The following is a 6,000-nucleotide window of genomic DNA, read 5'->3' as shown; positions in this document are numbered from 1 at the left end:
AACAAATTTGTTAAGATATTTCTATATAAATTGATAAATTAGTAAATATAAAAATTTATAATATCACATTAGTTTATAATATTATATTCTTTTTCTAAAATATTACATATTAATTTTAAAATATTTTATAATAATACATATTATATTCAATAATATTTCATGAGTCATGCCAAAATTAAAGTTAGAAGCATTCATTAAAAATTCCAAATAAAAAAAATATTATAATAAATAGAAATGTTATAGCTTTTTAAACGGGTTAAAACTATTTTTGACACTTCTTAGAATATCTGATATTGTATAACCTTCTCTAAGTCAATTGTCTTAATTTTCAATACTTCATATACAAATATTTTGAAACTAAAATAATACTAAGTTTACCAATATTTTCAAACATAATACAACTTTATAAACACTTAATTAAAGAGTGCTCAAGGGGTACAGAATAACATTTCTTATATTATATAATCTTCTCTCAAACGTACAAATTAGTATATCACTTGGGCTCCTAATTAAAAACAATATTTCATTAATTAAAAACAATCTTAATAACAAAACTCATCTGATATATATGGCAATAAAATTGAAGGAAAAAAAAGAGTGAAATCCTCTCAGACAAATGCCTCGAATCGTCCTCATACTTGTTTAGAATGGAAATTACATCGGACTCGTCATCGTTATGATCATCACTGAGAATATCAATTCCAAGAAATAAACCCAAAACAAAAAAAAATCATGTAATTGTAAATATTTGAAATGTAGTTGTTCAAACACAACCTCAAAACCATAATAATTGATATAGGCCTTGATAGAAATTGAAAGAACAACACAAATTAATGTTGCTTCAAGGGAACGAGTCAAATGGGAATCAAATAAATCCACACCGACCAGATTAAAAGAAGCACAACAACAACAACAACAACAACATTGTCGAAACAAAAAACAAAAAACTTAATGTACTTAAGCTTACTAGACCAGCTTCAGAGATAAAAATCTCAGCAAATCTGAAGAGCTAAAGAATTTGCTTTACGAGCAGTTAAACACCTTTCATGCCACTAAATTATAGCAAGTAGGCTGCCTGAATCACCACTCGATACTAATTTATATTTTCACAATCATCAAAAGAAAAATGAAAAGTTAAAACAGAATCAATAGAACAAACAATTATGTAACTGAAACTACGAAACAGAGAGCAGCTTCTTGATTGTTAACCCTATGAAACATAACATGTGTGAAGGAGACGGATTCGGGAGAGTATATAAAGGCAACAAGTTAGGGTTTTTTTGGGGAGCCTCTTTCTTATGGGCTTTTTTATGTTTTGGATTGAAATATGCAATGAAAAGGAAATTTTTATCTTGCCACACCACTTTTGATCTCACACCCCCACAAATCCTATATGCATTTATCACTTAATCTTGGAGAATACTAAAACTCATTTTACAAATCATTGGACCATTTTGAATTTTTGCAAAATTTCTGTTAAATACTGAATTTTTCAAACAAACTACTGGATATTTCAAACTCATGAGCAATAAATATTAGTTTTTATTGCATTTTCTAGTTTATACCAAATTTCTATGCAATTTAACTAGATATTTAGAAATATCAGGTAAAAACGTATATTTTGAATGTATTTTTACTGGATTTTTTAAAAAACCGGTAAAAATACATATATTTTTTGAAATATTTGATGAAAATGTATATATTATACCAATTTTTTTAAAATAACCGATAAAAATGTATGCATGCTAATTTGATTTTTCAAAAAATTCGGAAATAATTATGATTTGTGCCGGATTTTTTTTTTAAAATCAAACAAATGTATACATTAATAGTCATAGAATCATCTGTTTCTTTTTTAAAATCCGATAGGTTAAATAATTGTGTTTTTTTTCCAGTGAGGACTAAAGAATCAGATGGCACGATTGCTAATTGACGACGTGATAAAGTTGGGTTTGTTGCATAAATGGCTCATGCGAGGGTAAATGACGTAAATGTTTCGCATATCCGGGCGGGGAGAGTAGCCCATATCGATTCTCACACAAGGCGGTTGACAATTGGCCAGTTTCGTGCACCCCGTAGTATACGGCGTAGAGGATCTATATCTGCTCCTGATTGGATGAGAGATTATTAGCCAATTGATGCTCAGACGGCGGTTCAGGATGACATGCGAATGATGGTGGAGACAAAGGTGTCACGTCCTTCTAAGACGACAGATGTGCCTCATCCTTCTAAGAACGACGGGCTTTTCTATGTTTTTAGTTGAAATATGCAATGAAAATGACATTTTTATCTTGCCACACCACTTTTGATCCCACACCCCCACAAATACTATGCATTTATCATTTAATCTTGGATAATATTAAAACTCGTTTTACAAAGTCATCCGACCATTTTAAATTTTTGCGAAATTTCAATTAAATATTGAATTTTTCAAACAAACTATCGGATATTTCAAACTCATGAGCAATAAATATTAGGTTTTATCGTGTTTTTTAGTTTATATCAGTTTTTTATGCAATTTAACTAGGTTTTTGGAAATATATGGTAAAAACACATATTTTGGATGTATTTTTACTAGATTTTAAGAAAGAAAAAAAAAAGGTAAAAATGTATACATTTTTCTAAATTTTTTGAAAAATTCAATAAAAATGCATATAGTATATCGATTTTTTTAAAATAGCCGATAAAAATTTATGCATGTTAATTGGATTTTTCAAAAAAAATCGGAAACAAGTATGGTTTGTGCCGGATTTTTTTAAAACCAGAAAAATATACGCATTTTTACTAGTATTTTTGAAAAATCCTGAAATAGTCATAATATTACCAAATTTTTTTAAAAATCTGATAGGCTAAATAATTGTGTTTTTTCCAGTGAGGATAGGAGAATTAGATGGCACGATTGCTTACCGGCAACGTAATAAAGTTGGGTCTGTTGCATAAAGGTCCCATGTGAGGGTAAATGATGTAAATGTTTTCGCATTCGGGCAGGGAAAGTAGCCCATACCGGTTCCCACACAAGGCGGTTGGCAGTCGGCCGGTTTCGTGTACCCCGCAGTATACGGCGTAAAGGATCTAGACCTGCTCCTGAACGGATGAGAGATGATGAGCCAATTGATGCTCAGACAACAATTCAAGATGACATGCAAAAGATGGCGGAGACAAAGGTGCCACATCCTTCTAAGACGACAGATGTGCCTCATCCTTCTAAGACAGAGGCTTCAACTACTCGACTACTACAAAGGTTACCCCGCATACGACTATTGAGGAACATGTTATAAATGATATGGAGGTTACTCCTCTAGTTGAGACAGATGTCACTTCTTCGGCTTCGACAGAGTCGTTTATACACACAAATGAAGGTTTTCCTGGACTACCTAGTGACTCTGTTGCGCTCACTGGATATGCCAATGATGTGGCTTTTATATTATGGCATGGCTAGGTATGTATATGATATGTCGATCATGTCACTTTATGTTTTATTCATACGTTGAAAATAACTTATTCTTTTGACTTTGTTTGTTACAAGAAATATCGAGCGTTGGTTGCGTATCCAATGCCGATTAGAACTTCGTACTCAGATGGCTGAGAATAATGATAATCGTCCTCTTAAACACTTTGGCGTCCCATTCTAGGACAAGTCATACTCGAGTATTGTTAACCCTGTGATCCAGGCTAACAACTTTGAGTTGAATCCCCCTATGCTGCAAATTGTGCAACATAACCAGTTCTATGGTATCCCAATGGAGGACCCGAATTTGCACCTCTATGCGCTTGTGTAATTCGATGACACGCTAAAAAGTAATGGCGTTGATCATAAAGCCATTTGATTGCGTCTATTTCCTTTCTCCTTGAGAAATAGAGCTCGAGCTTGGCTACAGTATCTCCCATCAAATTCCATATCGACATGGAATGAGTTAAAGAAAGTGTTCCTTGTAAGGTATTTCCCGCCTAGCAAAATTGCTAAACTAAGGAACCAAATCACCTACTTTATGAAGAATGACCGAGAATCACTTTTCGATGTGTGGGAGGGACATAAGTAAATGGTGAGAGTTTTTCCTCACCACAGGCTAGAAAAGTGGTTAATTATTGATACATTCTATAATGGTTTTCTCTATAATACGAGAATGACTATTGATATCGTCGTGGGCAGAGCTCTGATGAATAAACCTTTTGATGACGCCTACGCTCTGATTGAGATTATGGCCCAAAAAAATTATCAATGGGAAAGAGAACACTCCCCCGTTGAGAAAACACACCCTAAGGGCGATATGTATGAGGTGAGCAGTTTCGATCACATGAACACTAAAGTAGATTCTCTAACTCAAAAGATCAACAACTTGAAATCACCCCTGCAACTACTCTAATTGTCGTGACTCCCAACTGTGAAATTTTTGAGTCTTTGGATATGTCACTACCGACTGTCAATTATTAGCCGAGCCTACTTCAGACCAGGTTAATTAAGTGAATGGAAATCCCTATTCAAACATGTATAATCCTAGATAGAGAAATCATCAAAATTTCCCATAAAGGAATAATAATACTCTATTTACACTTAGACATGCACCTGCTAATTAGAACCCAAACATTGTTTAATATTTCTGCTAACAACTACTTCGAAGAATAGTTTGTTAAGTGTCTTGCAGGAAAATGTCAATAACATCAGAAGCTCTTAAAGTCTTTTAGATCAGAACTTAAGTTACCAGTTTCTAAAGAAATGGTCCACTCTCCGAGTCTGAAGCTTTAACTTTGTTATTGGCATCAACTTCTGAGGAATTGAAATTTCGGCATCAAGTTATGAGGAATTGTAAATTCCATGGTAATTAAAATTCGCATTCAAGCTCTTTAAGAAGAATTAGTAACCATACTCTGAAAGCTCTTTCAAAGATTCATAAAGAATTTCAAAGATAACCAAGCTCTAAAGCTTCTTCAAAAGAGTTCAACCAAGCTTCTGAAGTGAAGTTCATCAGAATGTTGATGTTAACAACCAGTGCTTTGGACAACATCAAGCAACTTTTGAAGAAAAACCAGATTCTGATGGAAGATCATTCTGGTACTTCAAAAAGGTTAATAAAGAAAGTGTTTTTTCATTCTAATTTTATCTTTTTAGGATTATACATCTCAATGGGAACTTTGTGCTCCTGTAAGATGTATCTTTATATGGTTACCTTGTACAAAATCGTTCTTCAAAACACATATTTTTGTCATCATCAAAAAGGGGGACATTGTTAGAACAATATTTTGTTATGCATCTATACCTTGAGTTTTGATGATAACAATATTGTATTTGTGTGAGAACAATTTTAGTACTCTAATGGTTTGTTATTGTGTAGCTTTAACATCCAGTTCTAATTTTGAGTTTATGACGTGTAACGTCATCCGTTTGTGAACATTGTGTTCCAATTCCGCTTCTGCGCTAATCATGAGAAGTTCCAAAAGATGTTCAAGTTGATGTTGCAATGATCTTTATGCTTCTGTGTTGATTCACTCCAGAGAAGCTTTTGAGGAGATGTTATGTTGTTGTTGCAACTTTCTCTTGGTTTGTGCTTCTGGACGTGACTCTGATTATCAAGCTTCTGAAGTTGTGTTACTTAGCTGATGATTTTGAAAATCTTAAGCCATACGTTAAGGTTATCAAGGTTCTGACTGAAGAATCTGAAGATTCTGAAGATTCTAAAGATACTGAAGATCTCAAATCAGACTGTTGATGTTGTCAAGGTTCTGACGGAAGTTTATGAAGTTTCTGAATCCCTATGTATGTTTCTTCATTTCATGCTTCATCAACTTTAATCAGAAGCCAATGAATTTAAAGATAAGATCAAAATGGATATGTGATCAAATAGTACATGATATAAAATCAAATATTCCTTCCACTACCTAATATCGTGGGAAAATGACGTATTATATATCACATATGTCACTGAAATTGTGGGTGAAGGACGATACTATGTATCACTCCTTTCACCATTCCAACAGTGGACAACCGCTTCATTTGGTATCCCC

At 33.2% G+C, this 6,000-nt stretch overlaps 2 non-coding genes across 2 annotated transcripts; both read right to left on the bottom strand.

Annotated features, from left to right (window-relative positions):
* Positions 1 to 603: 603 nt before the first annotated feature.
* Positions 604 to 692, bottom strand: LOC127099515 (small nucleolar RNA SNOR75). The gene has a single exon (XR_007794009.1). It is a non-coding gene; the product is annotated as a small nucleolar RNA SNOR75 (small nucleolar RNA).
* Positions 693 to 950: 258 nt separating this feature from the next.
* LOC127099499 (small nucleolar RNA snoR77) lies at positions 951 to 1,077 on the bottom strand. Its single transcript, XR_007793994.1, has one exon. It is a non-coding gene; the product is annotated as a small nucleolar RNA snoR77 (small nucleolar RNA).
* Between the last annotated feature and the right edge of the window lie 4,923 nt (positions 1,078 to 6,000).

The sequence above is a fragment of the Lathyrus oleraceus genome, chromosome 6 (assembly GCF_024323335.1).
Source record: "Lathyrus oleraceus cultivar Zhongwan6 chromosome 6, CAAS_Psat_ZW6_1.0, whole genome shotgun sequence".
NCBI classification, from domain to species: domain Eukaryota; kingdom Viridiplantae; phylum Streptophyta; class Magnoliopsida; order Fabales; family Fabaceae; genus Lathyrus; species Lathyrus oleraceus.
The sequence above is the reverse complement of the archived record's forward strand: the minus strand, read 5'-3'. Positions and strand labels throughout refer to the sequence as shown.